Consider the following 27,793-nt stretch of genomic DNA (forward strand, 5'->3'; position numbering starts at 1 on the left):
AGTATACACATGTTCACCAAAAGACATGAATCAAAATATACACAGCAACAACACTGATAATCATCCAAAACTTAGAAACAATCCTGATGTTCATCTACAGAAGCATGGAAACATAAATTGTAATATAGTCAATGAAAATACTCAATTCAGCTATGAAAATGAATAAACTACAACTACACACATAACATATATGACTCACACAAAAAATTTTGAGTGAAAAATCTAGGTACAAAAGAGCACAGACTGTATGATTCCAAATATATATCGTTCAAAAACGAGAACTACTCTATGCTGTTAGAAGTCAAGACGGTAATTATTCTTGGGAGACATACTGATTTTAAAGGAGGAAGAAGGGATCTTCTGAGGTGCTAGTTGTCTCAGCCATCCCATGATCACCCGCTAGATTGGGGATTCACTGGAAGGTCTAACATGACCCAATGTAGTTTTAGTCATGGCTAAGATTTATTACTGCAAAGGATACAGGGCAGAAATAACAGAAAAAAGATATATACATGCAAAGGTTAGAGAGGTCAAAAGCAGGCTTTCTTGTCCTCCCTATGCAGGGAATGCATCCTCTTCTCCAGCTGGGAAGTACAAGAATATGTGTGAGATGAGCATGCTCAGGAAAGCTGGCTTGAATCTTGGGGTCCAAAGTTCCTAAATGGAATTGGTCACTTCCTAGCCATGGGTGTGAACCCCAAACCAGGCCCTGGGTACACATCATGAAACTTGATGTTTACTTTAACATGCTTGCTCATCTTGACTCACTACTTTGGGCATATAGACTAATATCTTTACCCAGCCACTATGTAAACATTCCAGTAGTTTAGTTCTCAGAGTTGACCAAGGGTCATTACGATGGCTATAGATTTAAACAAGAACTGAGTAAAACATATTTGCTTCATCAATTCCCTCTGCTCATTAGTAATGTTATCATTCTTGCTCTGGGGACTGATTAGATGGGTAGGTTTTGTTTGTGCCTATGTATGCATATTATATATACTTCAAAATTTTTTGAAAATTAGTCAGGTAGAAATCCAGACCCATTAATTAGAGCCCTACATTCTTGTAAGTCTACTGAAACCCTAGGAAGTTATCAAAATAACATTAGGAAACCATTAGGGAATATAAAAAGCAGGGGTAACTCTAAATCTAAGTAGATGTCAAGAGAACAAGAAAGGGAATTAAATTCATGATGATGAGTTTCAGAGTATGTTAAGTAGGCAGGTAACAGTGAATTTTGTAAAAAAAATTTGTATTTGGATGTTTTGGCTATTCTTTAATGTGTCTGAAGTGATCAAAAACCAAATTATGAACAAATTTGTAATTCAGATATAATTTTATGGGAATTTAATTGATTGTACAATCTGTTAAAAGTTACCAAAAACAGGTTTTCAAAAGTTTATCTCTTATGTTTTTAATTTTTAAATTGAGCATTAAAACATATGTGCAGTAAAAAAAAAAAAAAAAAGACTTACCTATGATCCAGCAATCTCACTCCTGGGCGTATATCCAGACAAAACTCCAATTCAAAAAGGTACATGCAACCCTCTGTTCACAGCAGCACTATTCACAATAGCCAAGACATGGAAACAACCTAAATATCCATCGACAGATGAATGGATAAAGAAGATGTAGTACATATACATAAGGGAATAGAAAGAACAAAATAATGCAGCAACATGGCTGGAACTAGACATAAGTGAAGTAAGCCAAAGACAAATATCATATGATATCAGTTATATGTGGAATCTAAAATATGACACAAATGAACTTATCTACAAAACAGAAACAGATTTACAGACATAGAAAACAGACTTGTGGTTGCCAAAGGGGGAAAGGGTTAGGAGAATGATGCACTGGGAGTTTGGGGTTAGCAAATGCAAACTATTATATAAAATAGATATATAGAATAGATATATATATATAGAGAGAGAGAGAATGGATAAACAACAAGGTCCTACTGTATAGCACAGGGAACTATATTCAATATCCTGAGATAAACCATAAGAGAAAAGAATATGAAAAAGAATTATATATATATGTATAACTGAATCACTTTGATATACATCAAAAATTAACACAACATTGTAAATCAACTGCATTTCAAGTTTTAAAAACCCACAAGGAAAGGCTGAGCAACTGTTAGAAGTTGATGGACGCTAAGAAGACATTACGACTAAATGCAACATGGTGCCCTGTATTGAATCCTGGAACAGAAAAAAGACATTGGTGGAAAAACTGATGAAATCTGAATGAAGTCTTTGGTTTGGTTAATAGTGCTGCACTGATGTTTCATCGTTTTGAGAAATATGCCACAGTTATGTATGTTTGTCAACATTAGGGGAAGCTGAGTGAAAGTTATAGGGGACCTCTCTGTACTATCACTATCTCACCACTATCTTCTGTTACTCTAAAATTACTAAAAGATAAAAAGTTTGTACAAAGGAAGCTGGAAATTTCTGCTTGATAAGACCTGAATATACAGGACCGGAGAAATAAAGGTACATATGAGAAAGTGCATGTGTGTGTGTATTTTTGTCTATTGGTGTGTCTGTGTGTGACTGTGTGTGTGTGTGATTGGGGGACATCTGGTGTGGGGGTGTCTTTGGGTGTCTCTGGGTGTGTGGCTGTGTTTGTGTGTGTCTAGTGCAGGCAGGGTGGGTTTACATGAGCACATAGTTCTACTGTGAGGGAATTAATAAGCCAAGGCGCCTCCATGAACCTGAGAGTGAGTGCCTCCTTAAATTTTGAGCCCTAGGCACCTTGCTTAACTCACCCTAGATCCAGTCTTTTAAAGAAGCTGCCAGGAAGAACAAAAGAAAAAAAACAGGGGGCACCTGGATTTGAACCAAGGACTTCTTGATCTGCAGCCAAATGCTCTACCACGGAGCTATACCCCCTGATGCTATTAATGCCCCCTATAAGCCCTTATTCCACTTGTATGAGTTTCATCATACTTCATAAATATCTGTGTGGCTGAGATTCCTGCTAGATTTAATTTCATGCCTGATTCCCTTCTAGCCACGTCACCTCCTACTTTTCCCAGAGCATGTATGTTCATTCTCTTCTCAGAACTTAAAGCTCAGTGCTCTATTCTCAGTCTAACCCTCCAGTGATTAAAATACACCACCAACTGCCCATAAATCTCCAGGCACATCAGTGAATGTTCTAAATATCATGGGCTGCCATTAAGTATTGGACATGGAGGGGGTCTTAACTGGGAGTTCACAACTGGACTACAGAGGTTTATGTACAAATCTGAATTACAGGCAAATATTGTATGTGTGCATGGATTGTATATTGTACATGATTTCATCAGATTTTCAAGGGGATCTCATCCAGGTGAACAGTCTCATTTACAGCTGGAAAAAAAAAACAGTTAAGAAGTCCAAAATTCACCTTTGAACACCACTGACTCCTAGTTCCTTGAGTTCCAGTCTGAGAACTTTCAATCTGTGTATCTCCAAGATTGAGAAGAAAGGTCAAGGAAATCTCTGTCACTGCAGTAAGTTCTCCCTGATGAAGCCTGGCAGCTGCTGTGAAGCTAAGGAGCCCACAGCCCCCAGAGCTCCAGCTCACAGCTCTCTGAGGGCTGTAGACGACCCTTCCCAGCTGCTCCACTCTGAGGTTCTACAGAAACTTCAGTTGCAAACCCAGTGTGCCCCAAACTACACTTGCTGTCTTCCTGCTCAAACCTGCATCTACTCTTATTTTGCTTTGTGGTAATAATAATAGTCTGTATTTACTAAACATTTGCTATGTGCCAGGCTCAGTACTAAAAGTTTTAGCCATAACTTCCTGCTGAATCTTCACCAAAAACTCCCACAGGACAGGTATTATTGTTAGCATACTGATTTTGCAAGTAAGGAAACTGAGGCACAGAGTGGCCATGCAGCTGGGAGGTGGTGGGGCCAAGATTCATTGTGGGCTCAGAGCTGGGTGCCAGGCCTGCCTATGTAACCATCTGATCTACCTCCTCCCTGTCTTGGTTGGTGACACCACTGTGTACTGTCATTTGGCCAAAGCATGTAACATAACTCAACTTCTTCCAACCTCTCCTCCCAGTGCAAGTTAATCACTGGGTACTGCTGATTTTAGCTTTGACATCACTTAATCCCACTCCCAACCTGGTACCACAGTGCCACCACCTCCTAAATGGCCTCCCAGCCTCCACCCCTGACATCCATCTCCTACTGCTCCCACAGCAGTCGTTTTAAAATCAGGTGCATCTAGACTACTCCTCTTAAAGGCCTTCATGATAAACTGCAAGACTCTCAGCACAAGAGTTCTTACATTTTGATCCCTGTCTGCCTCCTCAGCTTCAGCCTCCTCTGCTGACACTCCCCATAGCACATTTTGTGCTCCAGCTGCCTCCAACTGCATCCATCTGGCTCCAGCCTCTGCCCATGCAGTTTTCTCTGCCTGGGACCCAACCCTCACTCACCGCACCCCTGCCTCTCCTCCACCCTCCCTCTGGTGTGATACTGTTCTTCTATGAGACCCTGACTTGCCATCAGCTCCTCTTGGAAGCCTCCTGTAACCTCCCTCCTCTGGACAGAGGTAATAGCTGCCTCCTCTGCATTCCTGAAGCTGGCCCAGCTCGGTCCAGCTCACAGCTGTCTGACTTCTTATTTTACAGGCCTGCTTCCTTGGCTGAGAGCACACTGAGTCCAGGGGCTGTGTCTTATTCACTTCTGGGTTCACACTTTGCACAATTCTGGCATGTAGTAGGGGCTCAGTGTATGTCATTCAAGCTGATTTTAAAATGCAGCAGTGCCTGAGCTGCAGGCAGGAGTTAAACCTAGACTAAGGCCTGACCTCTGGCCCCAGCCTGGGTCCGGAATGCAGGCACCCTAGGTGGGGTGCTCGCTGCAGGCAATGAACTGGGGATGGAAAGGTAATAGAAAGTCCTCAAGCTTTAGATCAGGAAAGGAGTGCAGTTCCCTAAACTTTAGGCCAGTTCATGTTTATCCAGTGTTCTGTGAACAAGGACTCTATTCCCTGACTGCCCCCAGGACACTGTAAAGTGTGGGCACCATCACTAAGTTACTGGGTTTGCCCTGCAGCCAAATGTTCTAAAACTCTATGGACAGTTCTAGCACCTTGGGAGCATTGCTAAGTGGAATTTTGTGACAAAGATTTTAACAGAAGGAAAACAGAATGAGTAGTATAATGAAGTCATTGAGAACCATGCTCTGAGTTCAAATCCTGGACCTGAGCTTTGTAGCATCTCCAAGTCTCAGACTCCTCATGCAAAATGGAGATAATGTGTCTTGTAAAATTTTGGTGAGAAATGAAGGAGGTAATTAACATAAAGAACATAGTCTGCCACCTGGCATATACAAAAGGGAAATTAGTGATTATTCAAAGAGCCATGAGCCACAGAAGATAAAAGTCAAAATCAATACGTATTTTTCTAAGGCATGAAGAATATGCAGGGGGCACCTGGATTTGAACCAGGGACCTCTTGATCTGCAGTCAAATGCTCTACCCCTGAGCTATACCCCCACTGACATGGACTTGTTTTCATAATCTCTCTCTCTCTCAACGTTATGCTTCTAAACACCAGTAACTCAGGGGAACTATAATTAGAGAGAATGCTGCCTGGAAGAAGTCTGGGCATATAAAGTCTTAGAATTTCATTATGAAAAAAGACCTGACTCCTGAGAATTAAGTTCTCTGAGCCTAGAAACTTAGACTTTCCATACCCAAAGCCTCTGCTGTCTGCCATATCTCATACAAAGTGAACCTTGGTTCCAGATAAAAATCCTCAGGTTTTCCACAAATAGCATCATCAGTATAATGTGATGATTGGATTCCTGTCATGTTTCCTTAGCCACGGCTCCCAGCAACTGAGATCCTCATTGCTCTTCTGACTTCACAGAACTGAGCTCATAACTGGCAGTCAATAGACATTTGTTACATTAAACTGATTCTGGAAAAATTTTGTATAAATAATGATTTGTGTGAGATAGCTTTTCCAAGACATAACTGTAAGATGATTTTACACAAAGTCAGATGGTCAAGGAGATACACTCTTATGAAACATAACTTGCCTGAAACTGCCAACTCCAAAAGGTCATTTGATGAAGACAAATAAGGCTCCAAACAAGAGCCTCTTAACTGATTAAATCACCTATCCTGTTCCTACCACCAAAGATTCCTTTTCATTTCCAAACACAACCACTGTTGGAGCACCCTGTATCTCTGAGCATCATAAACATCTCTTCTCCCTCTGATGAACTCTTCAGGTGCTTCTCATGGAAACTTACTTGCTTAAACCTGTAAGGAAGGCTCTCTTCCACCAATTTCCTGACAACAAGCATTATTGAGATCTTTTCAAAGGATCCTAGTGTGTCATGGTGGTGGTTGGTTGGGACCCCAGGAGAGGGGAGAGTCTCAATTACATTCATTTTCTCCCCTACCTCAGGCTGGAATTGAGAGCTAAGAAAAGAATCACATGCATTCTTTGCTCATTGTTCTTTTCTCACCCTGGACATTAGTGGGAGTAGAGATTTTAGCAGTAACAGATGTCCTGTGTGCTTCATATTGAAGAACCCCAGTGTTGGAAGGGATTTAGAGATCATTTATTCCAACCACTTCCTTTGCAGACTAAGAAACAGATGGAGTGAAAATGAAGAGCTCTGCTTAAAGTCAGACATAACAGTAGCAAGAGCAGAACCAAGGGTCCATTCCACTGCCAACTCCTTAGAGGCTCTTTGGAAGCCCCCAGTGCCTGGAATGATGCAGGTGCTCAATAAATGTTTGTGGGATAAATACCAAACTGTAGTTATATAGATAGACCAAATGTCCTGGTTTGCTGGGAATTCTTCTGGTTTTAGCACTGAATGCCCTGCGTCTCAGGAAATCTCTCAGAAAAGCAGGCTGTGGTTGTTTGGTCACCGTAGATATGACCTTATTTTTTCTCATTCACTGTATTTCCAAAACCTAATCATTCAGTTTCCACTTTCTCATTTTTTTTAACCATTTTGTGTACATCCTATACTAGTATTTACTTAATATTTGTCTTTAAATCAACTTAATGTTTTTTATTTACCCTCATCCTAAGCAAAAATATCCCTGAAATCATGCCAATTATATTTCTTTGTACTGCACATCAAAACAAATACAGAGCTTTGGGTATTTGTTAAAATTGCATTTAGCACATGTTACACTTAAAACTTGCCATGCACCCTTCTAAGTGTTTTACAAATACTGATTCATTTAATCCTTAAGACAACTCAATGAGAGAGGAACAATTATCATCTTTACTTTATGATGAGGAAACTGAGGCACAGAGAGGTTAAATAACTTGTCTAAGGTCACACAGCTGTTAAATTTGCCCACAGTCCCCAAAGTCATCTTGGAAACAGTGATAACCACAGTGTGATAGTTAATTTTATGTGTCCATCTGAATGAGCCACAAGGTGCCAAGACATTTGGCGTCATTATTCAGGATGTGTCTATGTGGGTGTTTCTGGATGAGATCAACATGTGAATTGGTAAAGGAGTAAAGCAGATGGATCCTCTCTTTTTAAGTGGGCCTCTTCCAATCCACTGAAGAACTAAATAGAAAGATCAAGTAAATGAAAAACACTGCAAATAACAAGTGTTAGAAATGATGTGGAAAAAAGGGAACCGTTATGCACTGTTGGTGGTGATGTAAATTTGTGGAAGAGTATGGAGGTTCCTCAAAAAACTAAAAATAGAACTACCATATGATCCTGCAATCCCACTCCTGGGCATATATCTGGACAAAACTATAATTCAAAAAGATACATGAACCCCTATGTTCATAGCAGCACTATTCACAATAGCCAAGACATGGAACCAACCTAAGTGTCAATCAACAGATGAATGGATAAAGAAGATGTGATACACACACACACACACGTGCGTGTGCGCAATGGAATACTACTCAGCCATAAAAAAGAATGAAATTATGCCATTTGTAATAGCATGGATAGACCTGGAAGGTATTATGCTAGGTAAAATAAGTCAGATAAAGACACAAGCTATATGTTATCACTTATAAGTGGAATCTAAAAAGGAAAACAAATGAAGGAATATAACAAAACAGAAACAGACTCAGATGCAGAGAACAAACTAGTGGTTACCAGTGGGGAGAGGGAAGGGGGAGGGGCAAGAGAGGGGAAGAGGTTAAAGAGGCACAAACTACTACTACTAAATAAGCTACAAAGGTATAATGTACAGCATAATGTACAGCTACAGAGGTATAATGTACAGCACGATATAGCTAATATTTTATAATAACTTTAAATGGAATATAATCTATAAAAATTTTGAATCACTATGTTGTACACCAGAAAAAAATGTAACATTGTAAATCAACTATACTTCAATAATAATAAATAAAAAAGAACAAGAGGGACTTCCTCCTGCCTGACTACTTTGAGCTGAGACATCAGTCTTTTCCTGCCTTTAGAATCAAACTGAAACATCAGCTCATCTGGATCTCCAGCTTGCTGACTACAGACCTTGGGACTTTTCAGCCTCCATAATCATGTGAGTCAATTACTTATCACAGGTATTTTTATATACATATATACATTTTATTGCTTCTTTTTCTCAGGAGACCCCTAATACATAGGACATGCTCTGGGAAGAATTGTTGGGCCTATACTGGCCTTGAGGCTCCTGTTCATATTGTTGAGATTTCACATACTTCATGAGGCCCAGAACAGCACCTGCCACAAGATGGGGGTCCAGTAACAATGGTTAAGCTGACCTGTTGTTGTATTCCTAACTCCCTGCTCCCTTCACACACATGTGAATTTGCTCTCATTGTCAAAACATAAACAAAAGTAAAAGTTCATATGTTTTTAAGCTATAAGTTACAGGAGCCAAATAATCTGGCTTGAGTTCCAAAGATTTATGTTGCAAGAAAAAAAGTTCTAGACATCCGTTGCACAACAATATGATTATACTTAACACTAATGAACTGTACACTTAAAAATGATTACCATGATAAATATAATGTTATGTATTTTTTACCAAAAAAAAATCTATGCTCTAATATTAGAAAGAACTTGAGTAATAAAGCACCCCACCTCAAAAAAACAAACATATGCACACTGCAGAAATGGCAGGAACACGTAAGCACTTGTCTCACAGGATGGCTCCTAAAGTCTGTTTGTGAACAGACTTTGACCGATTCACAGACCAAGACAAACTCTTCCTCAAAATTTATAGCAAATCCAATGCCTCTCACTGTTCCCAACAGGGCACAGCACAACATGACGTTCTTCATTCTCTAGATGGTCACTGTGTCATTGATTTTAGCCCCTTTTTGTTGTACTCACTTAACAACAAAGCAAAGTAAAGCTAATATTATCCTCTATTTTTTTGCTCTTGGAGATGCAGCCTCTGGATTGAGTCCCGTGTGCAAACCTGCAAATACATCTGTCCTGTGTCCAGGTTTTCTCTTCTGTTGGCATGTGGTCCAGGAAAGACTTGCAAGTTCTGTTAAGCCTGCAGACAGGTAAGAAAGTTGGGGAGTGTGCATGTTAGTTCTATTAAAGGGGAGGGAGAAAGAATGTCTCAATCAAAGGGCAGCCAAATGAATTGTCAAGGGGAAGATGGGCCAAAAGGTACGTTTATATCTCAAGATGTAATAAGGAAGAACAAATCTGACTTGATATTAGATGTGTTTCTTTTACTTTAACCTTGGTATTACTTTTGCTTCAAGTTAAGAATGTTGCCTATAGCCTGAAATATACAGGATAGCCCATTCTCAAGGCTGACATTTCAGGGTATAACACTTTTCTACTCATATAGAGGTAAAAAGTTGCAGAATAGAGAATAACATTTGTCTTATGGGAGATTTACAGGAACATGGTGATCTGACCTACGTGGACAGCTGCAAAAACAAAGGATTCCTACACGAAAAAGTTTGCAACAACCAACCACATCCCTCCCTCACCTTGCCTTTAAAAATGCTTTGCTGTCTACAACTAACAAATGCTGGAGAGCGTGTGGAGAAAAGAGAATCCTCCTACTCTGTTGGTGAGAATGTAAGTTGGTGCAGCCACTATGGAAAACAGGATGGAGGTTCCTCAAAAAAATAAAAATAGAATTACCATATGATCCAGCAATCCCACTCCTGGGCGTATATCCAGATACAATGAAATTATAACACTACCTAACACCATACACAAAATAAATTCAAAATGGATTAAATACCTAAATGTAAGACTGGACACTATAAAACTCTTAGAGGAAAACATAGGAAAAACGCTCTTTGGCATAAACCACAGCAAGATCTTTTTTGACCCACCTCCTAGAGTAATGAAAATAAAAATAAACAAATGGGACCTAATTAAACTTACAAGCTTTTGCACAGCAAAGGAAACTATAAACAAATGTAAAAGACAACCCTCAGAATGGGAGAAAATATTTGCAAATGAAGCAACAAAGGGTTAATCTGCAAAATATACGAACAGCTCATGGAGCTCAATAACAAAAAAGCAAACAAGCCAATCAAAAATGGGCAGAAGACCTAAATAGACATTTCTCCAAAGAGGACATACAAATGGCCAAGGGGCACATAAAAGGATGCTCAACATCACTAATTATTAGAGAAATGCAAATCAAAACTACAATGAGGTATCACCTCACACCGGTAAGAATAGCCATCATCAAAAAATTTACAAACAATAAATGCTGGAGTGGATGTGGAGAAAAGGGAACCCTCTTACACTGTTGGTGGGAATGTAAATTGATATAGCCACTGTGGAGAACAGTATGGAGGTTCCTTAAAAGCTAAAAATAGAACTACCATATAACCCAGCAATCCCACTACTGGGCATATACCAGAGAAAACCATAATTCAAAAGGACACATGTACCCCTATGTTCATTGCAGCACTATTTACAATAGCCAGGACATGGAAACAACCTAAATGTCCAATGACAGATGAATGGACAAACAAGATGAGGTACATATATACAATGGAATGTAACTCAGCCATAAAAAGGAACGAAATTTGGTCATTTGTAGAGATGTGGATGGACCTAGTATCTGTCATACACAGTGAAGTAAGCCAGAAGAACATCATATATTAACACATATATGTGGAATCTAGAAAAATGGTACAGACAAACCTATTAACAGGACAGGAATAGAGAGGTAGCTATAGAAAATGAACATGTGGACACAGAGGGGGAAGGAGAGGATGGGACAAATTGGGAGATTAGGATTGACATATATATACTACTTGCATAAAATAGATGGCTAGCGGGAACATGGTATAAAACACAGGAAGCTCAGCTCGGTGCTCTGTGATGACCTAGATGGGTGGGATGGGGGATAGGGTGGGAGGGAGGTACAAGAGGGTGGGGATGTAGGTATACATATAGCTGATTCACTTCATTGTACAGCAGAAACTAACACAACATTGTAAAGCAATTATACTCCAATTAAAAAAAGATACATGTACCCCTATGTTCACAGTAATAGTATTCACAATAGCCAAGACATGGAAAAAACCTAAATGTCCATTGACAGATGAATGGATAAAGAAGATGTGGTACAAATATACAATGGGATACTACTCAGCCATAAAAAGGAATGAAATAATGCCATTTGCAGCAACATGAATGCAACTAGAGATTATCACACTAAGTGAAGTCAGAAAGAGAAAGACAAATACCATATGATATCACTTATATGTTGAATCTGAATTAGGACACAAATGAACATATCTATGAAACAGAAAAAGAATCACGGACATAGATGGTGGTTGCCAAGAGGGAGGGCATTGCGGGAGGCATGGAGTGGGAGGTTGGTGTTAGCAGATGTAAGCTTTTATATATAGAATCGATACACAACAAGGTCCTATGTTATAGCACAGGGAACTATATTCAATATCTTATGATAAACCAAAATGGGAGAGAATATTTTTCAAAATGTATAACTGAATGACTTTGCTTTACAGCAGTAATTAACACAACATTGTAAACAAATTATACATCAATAAAAAAAATGTTTTGCTGAAGCCCTTCAGGGAGTTTGGGGTTTGGGGGGCACAAGCCACCTGTTCTCCTTGCATGGCCCTGCAATAAACATTTCTCTGCTCCAAACGCCAATGTTTTGGTCTGTTTGGCCTCATTGTGCATTGGGCACATGAACTTGCATTCCAAAACAAAGAAATTTCAAGGGAAAACCATCTGCTTTATGTTGCCCCGAGGTCATGATGACTGCTGTTTTTTACTCTCAAACTCACTCTCTCTTTCTCTTTGCCTCTCTTCTCTTTCCTCTGTCTCTCAAATTAATCAAAGTTCTCCCAGGGTTCAATTTATTCTCTAAATGAAACAAAAGCTCTTTTACAAAGTACATTCAAGCTAATCTGACTGCACTGTTCTAGTTTAGAAGTTATAATTTCAGGTAAAGATGTGCCTCATTTATGGAAAAGTTTGTTCCTTAAAAGTTACTGTGTAACGCCCTCATCAGTGTGCCCTTCCATGAATGCCTCTGCTAATTTGCTTCATGAAATATTGTCCCTCCTGACATACACAACTCCTTTCTAAGCTTTCCTAAAAATCTCCAAAAAAACAGCTAACCCGCCAACCCCTTGGCTAGCACACTGAATATATGGTTAGTGGGAGGATAAGGAGGATAATTTAATTCATAGATGTGGTGGTGGGTATGAAGTGTCTTTAGCTAAAATGGAACAACATATCCCACAATTCCCTTCCCTGCATGGTTCTGGGTTAAGGCTGCACCCACAGGAAAGTGTGCAGGAGACATGAGTGTGGAAGTGATGTGTTTCAGGGAAGGTGCGGCTGCAGTCCATTCACACTCATGTCTCATGGCCCACCTTGGCTTTGGGCAGCCTCAGGCTCACAGCTCTGTCCACTTCCCACTGGACCTCCTCCTTAGCTCTCTGAATCCTGGGCCAGGTTCATGAGCAGCGTTGAAGTGAAGTGTGCCAGCAGGTCACACACATCGTTGAGGTTGGAAGTTTGGAGGCATTGAGAGACTGTTGTGGGTTCCAGTTTGTCTTTGTGGTTCTACTTTGTCCTGTCTTGCCCCTGCTTCACATTCATCTTCCCTTCTGGACTGCTGACCTAAGTGTCCTCAGGCCCAGCACAGACACAGCACAGCAAACTCACATACACTACTCAACCAGCTCCCACAATTGCATGACGTCTCATCCCTGTAATAAATCCTTTATAACGCTTACATGGTCCTACTTTTCTGCTTGAATCTTAACTAGTTACTGGAGGAGGCAAGCCAGCAAACAACATGTGGAGGCTGAAATTCTTTGATCTGCTCAAATCCTGCTTTGTAAAGCCCTTCACCTCAATGGAGGGTAGTGGCATCCAGACTCAATTTCTCATTTTCTCTGGAGCCTCCCTGTAAGGCAGCGACCGGAAGAATGACTTCTGGCTTCGTTGGCATCTCTGTCTACAATCTCACCCTTATCTCTCTCTCTCTATTCTGCTTCCTCAGTCCCCTGGTACTCACCACTGTCCAGCCATGCTTGTTCATGTCTCTTTAGAGTCCCTTTGTATCTGAAATAAGACCAATGTATATCAAATCATAATTCCTTCAAATATTTATAGTTTTTTATTTCTCACTAAGCTTTATTTAGCAATAACTCTGAAAACTTAAGACCTGAGAATCTCTCCTCTATGGTATAAGCAGAATATGGGGCTAGCAGTCAGCCAGAGCTCTGCTTATTCCATCTGACCTTTGAGCAAACCCCTGAATCTCTTTAAATCCTCCAACCTTCATCTGCAGAAAAAAAGAACTAGAATTAATGACCTCTCAAGACCCCTTCAACTTCAAACATTCCATTCAAAATAAACTTCTAAACAATGCTCTAAATACACTAAAAGAAGCTTCATCTTTAAAGAAGCTGGAAGTAAATATTTCCAGAAGCAAATACTTAGACTTTTGTACACTGTCAAAGATATATCGAACACATAAAGCTGCATGAAAGCTTTTTGTGGAATGAAGCCCAGAGCAAATTGAATACCAATTACTGTTACTAAAGTAACTCTCATTTTTAGCATACTATTTACACAGTTTTTGATCATTTATTTTTATGTTGATAGTCTTGTTTTTTTCTTAACGTATACTGCCTCAATCCCATTTGGAAGTACGTGATATATAAACTGTAAGGAGATAATTAAAATGTCCTAGCAGCTCTGAATAAAAACTAATTCAGGTTAAATTACTTTACTGTGCCACCTGGAAACAGAACGTTAGTACATTATTTTAATATTGCTGTGAAGAATACAGCTCTCAAATGGCTCTGATTGATTTCTAGGAAGTGAATTAAGCTTGGGGAAAAAAACAAGCATGAAGTTTTTGCTGATTTGACCAACTTCACAGGGAGTGAAATAGCTTCACTCTTTGTATATAATAAAATTCCCTCATCTATCTGGATCCTCCACTCTACCTCACTTTGTGTGAGGGATATTGGACACTAATTTCTGTCTGGTCCCCTCAACAAGGATCAGGGCCGTATGTCTCACTTTATCACCAGTCTCTATGCCCAGGAACGGCCAAATCCCTGCTCCAAAACCAAACCCAGGGGTCAAAGCTCTGCTCCCTATGGACAGGTAGCCCAGGTGTTGGCTGCCTCCCTTCCCCAAACTCCTTGCATTACCTGTGAGTCTATTTCTTGTGGACACAGAAGAATAACTCTGAGGATAAAACTAAGATCCTGAAAAACAAATAAACAAAAACCTAAGATCCTGGAGAGCAGAGTCAAGAGCCACGGAATTACTATTCCCAGATAGTAGCACTGAGCTCTAATAAGAAACTAGTCACATGTGCCTTGATGGATTTCAGAATTGCAAAGGTTCAGTGGCTGCTGTGTGCATCCTGTTTTCCATCTTTTTTAATGGGACTGTCTGTTGCAGTTACCCCATGCCTGTCCCACCACAGTGGGACAGATAATCTCTTCTGTTCACAGGTCTTCAGATTGAGAAAAATGGTACCCAAAGACCTGGATTTGAGGAAACCAGGGAGCCTCATCTGCACCTAGACATTGAGGCTGAACCTGATTTCATAATGGAGTGAGACTTTTGTAGGGGCTAGCAAGGATTAAATGTTTTTTGCATATGGGAGGAAGGCAAACAATTGTGGTCAGAGGATAGATTTTGTTTCAAAACATGACCTCAAATTTCTTTATCACTTCTCCCATTGAAAAGTGGTGTCTATGTCCCCTTCACTGGATTCTAATAAGGGGCTTGGACTTCTACAACTAGGAGAGTATGGCGGAAGTAATGCTGTGTTACACCCAAGGTTAGGTCAGAAAGAGATATGTAGCTTCCACCTGCTTCTCTTGGGATTCTTGCTCTTGAATCCCAGCCACCATGCAAGGAGTAAGCCCAAGCTGCCATACTGAAAGGTCATGTGTAGGTATTCAGGCCAGCAGCCCAAGCTAAAGTCCAACAAGACAGGTGAGTGAACAAATATTTAGGTCATTCTAGCCCTAGCTGTCAAGTCATCTTCAGCCTTCAAATCCTCTCAGCTGAGGCCCCAGACAATGTGGACAAGAGACAAGCCATCTCACACAGAATTCATGAGCATAATAAATTTTGTTTTACACCATTAACTTTGGGATAGTTTATTTTTCTGCAGTACATAACTGGAACCACCTATCTATATTTGCCATTACTATTGTAGCTGCTGGGGCATTCCGCCACTTCGTGCTTCAAGCAGGACTGGAATTTGCAGTGCCCTTGGGCCCTGTTCCTTTCCTGTCTTGCTGACTATCTCCAACCACCATCACAACATATGAAGCTAAGATCCAGACCCTGTCCCTCCCCTTACTGGCTCTGATTTGACGTGTTAAACTGCACTGCCTTATGGATGAAACCCAAGATAGCACAAACACAGTGGTGAGTAACATGATTATGAGTAGGCAGTAAATAAGGCAAAGGGAGACAGAGTCTAATAGTTGACACTTGGCAATATGGTATTATGAGCTGAGCCTGAGACCTCTGAATTTTTTGTTTTGTTTTTACTTGCCCTGGTACCTATATCTAGAAAGTTACACTACATCTCCAGTTTCCATTTCATCCAGGACAAGGACCAGTGGCCAGTAGATGGTGAGCTTCTGGCAAATCTCCAGCTTCACTTGGCAGAACTCCAAGCCAGATACCATTGCCTCAGACTCCTCTAGACAAGCCAGGATTTCCCATGAGGGAAAGAGTGCAGCTAGTAGCAATACTTTCTCACACTTTCAAATTTCCTGGTCAGCACCCACCACCCCTTCTACACATTCAGTCTCAGTCTCCTTTGGGTCTGAGATATCAAGGCTTCAAGGAAAGTGAGATGTTCTCCTCCCAAAATGGGATCTGGCACACAGCCCTGTGTCTCATTATGCCAGTCTATTACTGAATCAGCTCTTTTTACTGAAAAGCCATGTGTCACACATGTACTACAGTAGTCCTCAAATTAATAACAATGCCAAAAAGAAGACCTAGGGTTGGGGGAAGGCTGTGGATTAATGAAATAACCACTAGATTCACTAGATTGCCAGCTGATAAGGCATGTGGCAGCAACTCCTTCCCACTGTCCTGACATCTTGGACATCGTAATCTAGAAGGCATCTGTGGGGGACAATGTGGCAACCCAGCAGAGAGTAATGAGACCAGGGAGGAAAAGTGGAAATGGCGAGACAGTGGATCCTGCATCCGAGAGCTGATTCTTCAGGTTGACATGGTTGGCATAGAGATTTTAAATGAAACTTGGTAAAGGCCAGGTTATTTGACCATAGTCTGCGTCCTTGGCATCCACAAGGTCTTGGGTTTTTGTTTCTTTGCCCTCACTGATGTTCCCTTACTTCCCAAGAACTTCAAAAGAAGCTTAGGCAGTTGGGGGAGGAAGAGAGTGGGAGATCAAGGAGAATTTAAGTCCTAGATCTAAACTTTGAAACCCTAAAATATTGTCCGTTATAAAAAGATGTCCCACTTCCAAGAACCCAGTTCTGTAAATAGTTTTCAGAAGTCAGGAGACTCACCGAGACTGAACTTGGCTGACAAAGTTTCACTTGCCTCTTCCATATTTCATAGTGCCACCCTCTATGGTTTTCAATCTCTAAAATTCTAAATTAATGTGGACATCTGCTTCTAGCAAATATAGTCAGAGCTGTCCTACCACCAACAATGTGCACTCATAAAACCAAAGAAAGAAAAAGGAGTAAACAAGAACAACTCAGCACAACTTCCAGGAACCAGAACCTTTCCCAACTAACAGTCTTGCATCAGCCCCATCCTGCCTCCTCCCACTGTGTCTCAATCTAATGTCATAATCCAACTGCAAATATACTTAATAGGAAACATCAGTCCCAGTCCTATTTGTTCGGTAATCACTCAAAAACCACCGAGGTTTGGTCAGAATAGAAAAGAAAAACAATGAAAACTATGTGAACACACACTACACTCAAGGATTCTGTACACCCCCAACCATTTCAGCCACACAAGCTTCTAATGAGGAGAATATAACTCCTTCTGTGCAGGCTGGCACCTGGCTGCTGGCCTGATGGTCATCAGGTCTCCCTGACTTAGCTTCCACTCTAGGCCAGAGTTGTCCATTGGAAATGTAATGCAGGCCGCAAATGCAAGCAAAATTTTTAATTTCTAGTAACCACATTTAAAAAGTAAAAAGAGGTGACATTAATTTTCATAATACATTTTAATTTGATATATGAAAATATCATTTCAATATGTAATCAGTATGTAGCAACACGTGGCTGGTATGCTGATAAGCTTGTCCTTATTTTTATGACTAAATATGTTTCTAAGAGAAATTGCCTGTCCTGGGTTAGGCTGCTGAAACGGGAACTGAAAGTGGAAGTTCCCTGGAAGTGAGCTTGCCATGTAAAATACAAGACACCTAGTTAAATTTGAATTTCAGATAAACAACAACTAATTTTTTAGTATAACTGCATCCCAAATATTGCATACGACATACTTGTTTTTTTAAATTGTGGTATAGTTGCTTTACAATGTTGTACTAGCTCCTGCTTCACAGTGAAGTGAACCAGCCATATGTATACACATATCCTCTCCCATTTGCATTGACCTCCCATTCCAGGTCACCACAGAGTACCACAGAGTAGAGTTCCCCATGCTATACAGCAGGGCATAGGACATACTTATCTGCATTTCAATTTGGTAAATCTAGCAACCTGTAAAGCATTATTAGAATTGAGTCCTTCTTTAGCTAAAAGGGAGTATGTACGTGTTGAATAAACATAGCTCTCTCCCACCAAGGCCACAATTAAGGTAATGGGAGGGGGACATACCATCAGGTGGCCAGTAGAAGTATGAAGGGCCAAGATGTGTTCTACCTTGGCCCAGCATAGACAGGAAGGTACTGGCAATCTCACAAAAGAAAGAAGGAGGAAATGGAGGCACAGGGAGAAAATATGGCTGGTACTTGGGGCAGCAGAAGGTGAAGATGCCCCAGGTAGTCAGAGCAGGCCTGCTGGGGGAGCATTGCTTTCAGGGTGAGAAACACCCTTTTCAAGGATGAGTAATGAGGGCACCTGCAGGAAGGTGCACAGGCTGAGCAGCAGGGGTCACTGATGCCTCTGCAGCCCACTCCTCTCCACCCTGCTTTCTCTTCTTCCCTTTCCATGAATTTTACAAACTTTCTGTATATCCCATAAGAATAAGCATTTTGCAAGATCTTGATCTTAATGTGGCATCTGCAGCTTTCCAATTCGCTATGGATTTCCTTTACTAATAAAGTTATCTTTTTATTTTATGTGCTAAGAGTACTCGCAATCGGTGAGGAGGGAGAGCATTAAGTTTTTTCAATTTATTAGATATTCCTTTGTGTGCTCAAAGTGCGAAGGATGAAACATGCCCCCCAGTTTTTAAAATTCCTAACAATTCCAAAGCTGTAACCTGGTTAAAGCTAAGGGACATGGGGATTACAGAACTTTTGGGGAGATGTGTTTTCAGTTGGTTAGGTGTTGAAGACCTGTAAGCCTCAAAGGTAAGATCCAGAGTGTCTGATACAGTAGGTCAGGGTAGGACTTGAGAATCTGCATTTTTAACCATTTCCCAGGTGATGCTAACACTGCTGGTCCAGAGACCACACTTTGAGAACCACTGCCTTAGACAATGAGAGAGTTCCCATGGAGATTTAAACAGCACCTGTTGAGACTTTTTATTCTGTTCTATAGTTACAGTTTCCTCAAATTGGAAACCCAGAGAATATAGACTGCATCAGCAGTGGTCCTGCAGAGCCAGTGGCCTCTGTTAATGGTACAGTTGAATGATGTGGGTTTTCACATCATGAGTCAGATAGTTTATTTGGCGCTCTGGAGGTTGGAGGAGGAAGTGTCTCAAAGGTCATTCTTTGGGAACAGATATCCCGAGCTAGACATTCGTTACTTCTTGTTTCAATACTGCCCCTTCCACTCTCCATCATCCATTGTGCTTCCTTCTAATGAGCCCTTAAATTCCCTAGTCTGTCCCTCTGCCTCAGCTTACACCCAATCCTAGTCTGTGTCACAGAAGGGGTATTTTCCCTAGCCTTCCTCTAGGAAGCCTTCCTCTAGGAATTTTTGGCATCCAAAAATTCACATTCAGATGTAGGAAGCCTTTCATGCTCTTTTCCTGAGCATGGTGGTGGGGAGACCCACTTGGTAGTGATATCTTCTGTTCCCTGGGCTTAGTAGTTACATTCCTGTCCAGAAGGAGAGAGCATCACTCATGTCCGCCCCAGAAAAATGAGGAAGATGGAACTCTGCATAAGGGCAATAACAGTAAGACTCGGTGAGATTTTTCAGCACTGAAAAAAGGCATTTCCATTTTCTAACCTCTCCTGAGCCTATACCTTTTTCTCCATCAGCTTACCCACATCCACCCAGCAGGCTTCTGGGAGGCCAGCCTATTCTGCATTCTTCTCCAGCAACTTCATCCCCTTAGAACTCTCTCCAAGATGTCCTGTCTACCCAGGTCCCCCTTGCCCTTCCTCCCAAAAGGAACAAACACTTTTCATTTAAGAACTTAATAACTAAATTAAATGGAGTTATAAGGGATTTCCAGGATCAAACAAAAAGAAGCCACAGAGGTTCAAAACACCTGACCACACTCTCCCAGCCTTTGTTTCTATTCTGTTCCAAGGAACAAAGATACCCTCTCTGATCTTTTAATCCCCAGGGATACAGAACATCAAACCACACCAGCCATGTCATGCCCTTCCCTTGTCTACAGGAGCCAGTCTTCCATGAAAATCACTTGATGCAGAGCCTTTCATTTTGATCAGAAAGGAAGTCTAGGGCAGACCAATAATGGTGAACTACAGTGACAGCGAGCTGCTTCCTTATCTCAAGTGGGAACATTCCTCAGGGGAACCTAAAAGGGGTCTTTGAGAGCCATGGAGAAGAGCTTACTGGCTGCCACAGAGGCCTTGGTTTCCACTCAGTCTCTGCTTGGTGTTTTGCCCAAAGCTGTGGCTAGACAAACCCTATACTTGTGCCCAATTATAGAACTAAAAAAATTATTGCTAATAAATGTGTTGCAATAAAAAAGAATCTTAAAATGCAAGCAGTTATTTTCCTCTCAGCCAGTATTCTTCATGAGGTCAGCCCATTTCCACATGTAGTGACTAATTTCTGGAATCCTTTTGCCATTTGCTTTAGATGTAATTTTCTCTGGATATAGAAAATCAAAACTAATATTATCTTTGCATATCCTTTTTCTTCTTTTGAAAGGGAAATACTTTGTGAGCTGACCTCTTCTTCCTCTATTTCACTGTTCTGATAAACTAGTACATATTTCTCAAACTGTGGTCAATGGGATCACCTGCATCAGAAATAACTGGGATGAAAAAAATAATAACTGGGACTTTCAGTAAAAATGCAAACTCTTTACCTCATGCCAAACTTACAGGGGTGGGGAAGGGACTTGCCCAGGGAATCTTTATTTCTAATAAGCTTCTTAGAAGATTCTTCTGCTTGCTGAATTTTGAGATCCACCACAATAGGTACAGATTATATTTATCCTGTAGGTATTTAATAGGCACCAATTTACCTGGAAGGCAGTTAGGGGGCAGGGGGGGGTGTGACAAAACTACCTGACCTCTGGGGCTCCACTTCCTCTGCTAGTGTAATTATGGTGAAAAGCACAACTTTATCTAGATTGGATTCAAGAAGGGTCAGAGAAGACCCTTTTGTATTTTCCCAATACAGTTTACCCTGTCTTGCCTCTTCCCCACTTCCCTAGTTTAGTGTGCCATTAACCCCAATTCATTCAACATCTTATTCTCTTTCATGTTTTGATTCAGTAGTCATGTTACTATTTTCTTGTTACCAAACTTACATCTCCAAACGACTGCTTCCCAGTTAATACACAGAGTCTGTGACAATAACTCAGCTGGTGTTCCTAATCCCACCAACCTAACCCGTCTTCCAATTTAGCAATAGCAAAGCTTGAATTATTGATACTTAGGGACACAGCTCACCATTTACCCTTTAGACCAGAAACCAGTTTGTTTATTCCTTTTTACAATGGCCTGGGATTAACTGAAAATCATCCTAGATCTTTATTTCTCCAATTAGACTAACATAATGCCTGTTCCCTCATGTACTTCAAATACCAATTTTCTCCCACCTTCAAGGTAAAGATAGTTTATTAAACCTTCTTTGTGCTGACTCTATACGTCAAACACGCTTCAATGGTAACACATATCATACTGCAATATAATATTTGTTTACCTGTATGTTTCCCCTTTTAGAAGATGAACTCCTCCTAGGCAGGAATCTGATCCATGACTTTGCTATCTCTAGTGCTTAACACCTTTCTGACACATAGTGGGCACTCAGTAATGTTTACGTGGAACTCAACTAGTCTCAAACTTTTATAGGTAGAGACGTATCTCATTTAATGCTTCCCCATAAAATGCTGATTCGTTACGCCACAGTTCATTTCAGAAATATTATTATATATATATAATATGTATGAATAGTATGCAGTTAATTTCTGTTTGCATTTGGTCAGACAGCTGCTGGAGTCTAGAGCAACACTGTCTAACAGGAGTTTCTATAATGATAGAAATATTCTATGTCTATATTGTCCTGGATTCCAGATTCCTAGAACACCACCCTGTTACCTCACTACCAACCAATCAGAAGAAAGTCACACACCCTGTAGCCCTCACTGTAAAAGTTGCCTTTAAAAATTCTTCCCTGATTAGTGTACACATGTGAGTCCCAATCTCCCAATTCACCACCCCCCACCCCCACCCCCCATCACCTTCCCCCATTGGTGTCCATATGTTTGTTCTCTACATCTGTGTCTCAATTTCTGCCCTGCAAACCTGTTCATCTGTACCATTTTTCTAGGTTCCACATATATGCGTTAATATACAATATTTGTTTTTCTCTTTCTGACTTCACTCTGTATGACAGTCTCTAGATCCATTCACATCTCTACAAATAACCCAGTTTCATTCCTTTTTATGGCTGAGTAATAATCCATTGTATATTTGTACCACACCTTCTTCATCCAGTCATCTGTCGATGAGCATGTAGGTTGCCTCCATGACCTGTCTATTGTAAATAGTGCTGCAATGAACATTGGGATGCATGTGTCTTTTTGAATTATGGTTTTCTCTGGGTATATGCCCAGTAGTGGGATTGCTGGGTCATATGGTAGTTCTATTTTTAGTTTTTTAAGGAACCTCCATACAGTTCTCCACAGTGGCTGTATCAATTTACATTCTCACCAACAGTGCAAGAGGGTTCCCTTTTCTCCACACCCTCTCCTGCATTTGTTGTTTGTAGATTTTCTGATGATGCCCATTCTAACTGGTGTGAGGTGATACCTCATTGTAGTTTTGACTTGCATTTCTCTAATAATTAGTGATGTTGAGCAGCTTTTCATGTGCTTCTTGGCCATCTGTATGTCTTCTTTGGTGAAATGTCTATTTAGGTCTGTCCATTTTTGGATTGGGTTGTTTTTTTAATATTGAGCTGCATGAGCTGTTTATATATTTTGGAGATTAATCCTTTGTCCATTGATTCGTTTGCAAATATTTTCTCCCATTCTGATGGTTGTCTTTTCGTCTTGTTTATGGTTTCCTTTGATGTGCAAAAGCTTTTAAGTTTCATTAGGTCCCATTAGTTTATTTTTGTTTTTATTTCCATTACTCTAGGAGGTGGATCAAAAAAGATTTTGCTGTGATTTATGTCGAGTGTTCTTCCTATGTTTTCCCCTGTTTTATAATGTCCAGACTTACATTTGGGTCTCTAATCCATTTTGAGTTTATTTTTGTGTATGGTGTTAGGGAGTGTTCTAATTTCATTCATTTCCATGTAGCTGTCCAGTTTTCCCAACACCACTTATTGAAGAAACTGTCTTTTTTCCATTGTATATTCTTGCCTCCTTTATCAAAATTAAGGTGACCATATGTGCGTGGGTTTACCTCTGGGCTTTCTATCCTGTTCCATTGATCTATATTTCTGTTTTTGCACAAGTACTATACTGTCTTGATTACTGTAGCTTTGTAGTATAGTCTGAAGTCAGGGAATCCGATTCCTCCAGCTCCATTTTTCTTTCTCAAGATTGCTTTTGCTAATAAGAACCTGCTGTATAAAAAAAATAAAATAAAATAAAATTCTAAATTTCAGAAAAAAATTCTTCCCTGAAAATCATCAGGGACATCATGTATTTTGAAAATGAGCCTCCTGTTTGCTTTGCTTCGTCCTTCAATAGACCTTTCTCTGATCCAAACTCCAATGTTTTGGTTTCTTTGACTTCACTGTGCTTTGGGCACATGAACTTGAGTTCAATGACACAGCCACTAGCTACAGTGTGTTTACATGCATGTGTGTGTATGTCTATACACATTGAAAAAAGAGAAAAAGAATGGTATAGAAAGTGATTAAAAAGTAGCAGTGGGCTTCCCTGGTGGCGCAGTGGTTGAGAGTCCACCTGCCGATTCAGAGGACACGGGTTCGTGCCCCGGTCTGGGAAGATGCCATATGCCGCAGAGCGGCTGGGCCTGTGAGCCATGGCCGCTGAGCCTGTGCGTCCAGAGCCTGTGCTCCACAATGGGAGGGGCCACAACAGTGAGAGGCCTGCATACTGCAAAAAAAAAAAAAGAAAGTAGCAGTGATTATGTCCATATGTAAAATCACAGGTAGTGTTATTCACCAATTCTATAAGAACTTAAAGCAAATAAATTTTCCACAAAAAGCACACACTAAATAAGAAAAATCATTGTTTTTAAATGTCAGCATATTCCTAGTCTTCAAGTATTGGGTACATCTTGTAGGGGATGAACTACAAGATAAGTATGTACTTATTGCTATCTTGTTAATTATTTTCTGGATGCTTTTGTTCCTGTTCCTTTCTTCATCTCTTGGTTTCTCCCCATGTGGTTTGATGATTTTCTTTAGTGCTATTTTTAGGTTCTTTTATCTTTATTTTTTTGTATCTATTATGTTTTTGATTTGTGGTTACCATGAGGTTCATTTATAACAACCTATTCATATAGCATTCTATTTTGTTTATGGTCAGTTAAATTTGAATGCATTCTAAAAACACTACATTTTTGCTACACCACCTCACTCCCTGTTTCACTTTTTTGACATCATATTTTAAAACTTTTAATTTTGTGTATCTCTTAACTACTTATTGTAGTTATAGTTGATCTGACTACTTTTGTGAGACACAGCAAGGAGGCAGCCATCTGCACCCCAATGAGAGAGGCCGCAGAAGAAACTAACTCTGCAGACAAGTTGATCTTGGACTTCCAGCCTCCAGGCCTGTGAGGAAATAAATGTCTGTTGGTTAAGCCACCCAGTCTGTGGTATTGGTCTGGCAAACTAATACAAATACCAACATGACAGTGTGTTTGTGAGGACTGAGTGAGAAAAGTAAAGAGACAGGAGAAAATAGATATCTAAATGGTTGTCTTCCCATTCCTTTCCTGATTAGAAATGATGCATAACCTGCAAGTAGGCTATTTGGGCAGAAGAGAATAAGTTCAATGAGAGGAAAGTATACACACTGACCCTGAGCCACTGAACTCTGGAAAAATATTGCTGTTACAGGTTTTGAATAACCTAAGAAAGATTAAGAAAAAGTAGTGTGGAGATGATTTCAGAAAAATTATTTTCTAATGTCATAATTATTTATAATAGAATTTGTGTGAACGTCCAATCTGTTGATTTGCTAAGGTCTGTCAAAAAAGAAAAGAAGGAAGGAGGGAAGGAGGAAGGGAGGGAAGAAAGAAAGATAAGAAAATATGCAAGTATGCTATTTTTTTCCTGCAGATGAAGCAATCATAACTTTCAAATTAACTGGTGTGTCTGAATCAACACTCTGGACCCCCAAACCCATGAATTTTTCAATATGACCCATTCCATTTCTGCAAAAATTGCTTTGTTGTCAATAAATGAATCACACATTCATTTATCCATGAACATTCAGTGAGTACTAACAGCTGACCAGTTCTTGTGTTAAGTTCTGTACCTGTGATTTAGGCATGGAAAGTCTATATTTCATTCTCTTCCCAACCTTGTGATTCCAAAATTAGAAGCAGGCCCATCAGCTGCTCAGTGCTTAGTTCTTTGAAGTAACTGAGTGGACAAGTGTTTCATTTCTTAAGTCACTGTAGATTTTAGCCTTTCCGGTTTTCCTCCCCTATAAGACAGTTTCCATGGATCACCCACAGATGGCACTAGCTGACTATGATGAAACAGTTTCTTAAAAATATAAAACTTTTTACCATGGAATTTGTTAAACACACACAAAAGTAGAGATGATATAATGAACTCACATGTACCCATCACCCAATGTCAACAATTATCAACAAGTGGCCAATCTTGTTTACCTACCTCATCCATTTACCCCACCCTCTGGATGATGCAGAATGAAATCTCAGACATATAATTTCATCTATAAATGTTCTAGTATGTATCAATAAAAGGTAAAGGCGAGATGAGCACCTTGACTGCAATCTATCAGGATTTTATTTTTGTTTTTTAAACCTCTAAAGTTTAATTCACAGAGTTGTTTTTTAATGCAGTCATTCAGACTACTGCTTCATTTCAGAGGCTCGCAGCTCTTTGCTTTCTCTTCCTCACTGAACGCTGCCCCCTGCCCCCCATCTCCCTTGTTTCTCTCACTTCTACATATGTGTTCACTCTCTGACCATAAAGTAAAAACTGACTGATTCTGTTAGGCAACTTTCGGTTTTGTTACAGTTTTATCGCATCCTTTGTTAACACAAGGAGGAGCACTAAGGAGCAGTTGTATTTCAGACTAAAACTCTAGGTTATTTTTATGGGAAGTTTTCCATTCTAAGGGACTTACTATGTACTCTTCCTAATTAATTGGGTTGTGACTCAATTTCATGCTCCCCCTAACCACACCTTCAGCCTAGAGAAGGAGCAGAGGCTGGAAAACAGCAGATTTCTGAGAAGCAGTGGTGGAGAGAATCCAGACTTGGAGACAATTGGGTCCCAGCCTTGATCTTGTCACTTGCCCTTGGGACCTTGAGCAAGTCATTCAGCCTCTCTGTGCCTCAGTTTCCTCCTCTGCAGCAGGAGAGTCATAGGACCTTATACCCTGCCCCACATCATCAAAGCAGCAATTAGGAGATGAAAGGGAAAAATTATTTCCACTCACAAAACACTGTATGCACACACAGTTAGGCAGCATGCATAGTGGTTCAGAGCAGGGGTTCTGGTGTCAGACAGATCTGGGTGTGAGTCTGAGTTATGTGTGACTAAGCAGGCGGCTTTACCTTTCTGATCCTCAGTTTCAACATCTACAAAGTAAAGATAATTACAGAACCCACATCATAAGGTGATTTAACAGCTTAAAAGGCAGTGAGTGTAAAGCACTTAGCTGGGTGCTTGACACATAGTAGGCAGTCAATCTATGGAAGTTTTCCTACACTTATCACTTCATTTCTAAGCTGAAGGACCCTAGAATTGCAGAAACCAAGTGGTCTCCAGAGAATCCTTCCTAAGAGAACCGTTTAGGGGTGTCCACACAAGCTCACATCTCTTTCCTGGACCAAATTCACCCCAGAGATTCCCTAAACCTCTCAGCTGGTCCCTTGAATCCTGGCTTTCCCAGGGTCCTTTAGACCATGCCTCATCTCCTCAGAGGGATATATGGTCAGAACCGTAATTCTGGACCTAAAACAAAGGAAAACTGAGCTCCCAGGCTGAAGGCCCAGGAATTCACATTTTTTCCTCAGCCTTCTTTTTATCCCATGGATCATCTCAAGCAGTCATGTCCAGGTATTGCTTAAGGGGAGTGAGTATTTCTCGTGTGTCACAGGTGGTGATGAGTTGATGTCAGTATGCAATGATTCCCTTGCTCCCTAAATGTACTCACCAAAATGTTGATCTTCCATCTCCAAGAAGACTATAGCTGCCTGACTGGGGGTTTCCCCAAGCAATTCATCTCGTTACACTTAGTGGCAGGCATGTAGGAAGGAGCAGATGCTATAGAATGTCTGCTCTCGTTTCTCACAAAACCTGTGACATTAGCCTTAAGGGAATTAATAGCAATCAAATTTTATTCTCTCATCTGTCATTTTAAAATCAACCACCCACTCAGGAGTAAAATTTTATACTGTTGATGCTCTTCAAATTGGGATCTTAACAAAGAAAAGCCTGCAACAGATGCATGACTACCATGCACATCATCACTGTGACAAATAAAGACCCAGAAAAGATCTTGTGTGTTGGGCTCACAGTTTCTAAGAAAAGTGGAGTGAAGGAGGCTTTCTTTACAAATTTCCTGTAATGTTCCTTGTAAACAAACTT

General features: G+C 40.4%; 2 non-coding genes across 2 annotated transcripts; both read right to left on the minus strand.

Annotated features, from left to right (window-relative positions):
• Window positions 1–2,831: 2,831 nt before the first annotated feature.
• TRNAC-GCA (transfer RNA cysteine (anticodon GCA)) lies at window positions 2,832–2,903 on the minus strand. Its single transcript has one exon. It is a non-coding gene; the product is annotated as a tRNA-Cys (tRNA).
• A 2,536-nt stretch (window positions 2,904–5,439) lies between these two features.
• TRNAC-GCA (transfer RNA cysteine (anticodon GCA)) lies at window positions 5,440–5,511 on the minus strand. The gene has a single exon. It is a non-coding gene; the product is annotated as a tRNA-Cys (tRNA).
• Between the last annotated feature and the right edge of the window lie 22,282 nt (window positions 5,512–27,793).

This window comes from Orcinus orca, chromosome 5, assembly GCF_937001465.1.
Source record: "Orcinus orca chromosome 5, mOrcOrc1.1, whole genome shotgun sequence".
Classification (NCBI taxonomy): domain Eukaryota; kingdom Metazoa; phylum Chordata; class Mammalia; order Artiodactyla; family Delphinidae; genus Orcinus; species Orcinus orca.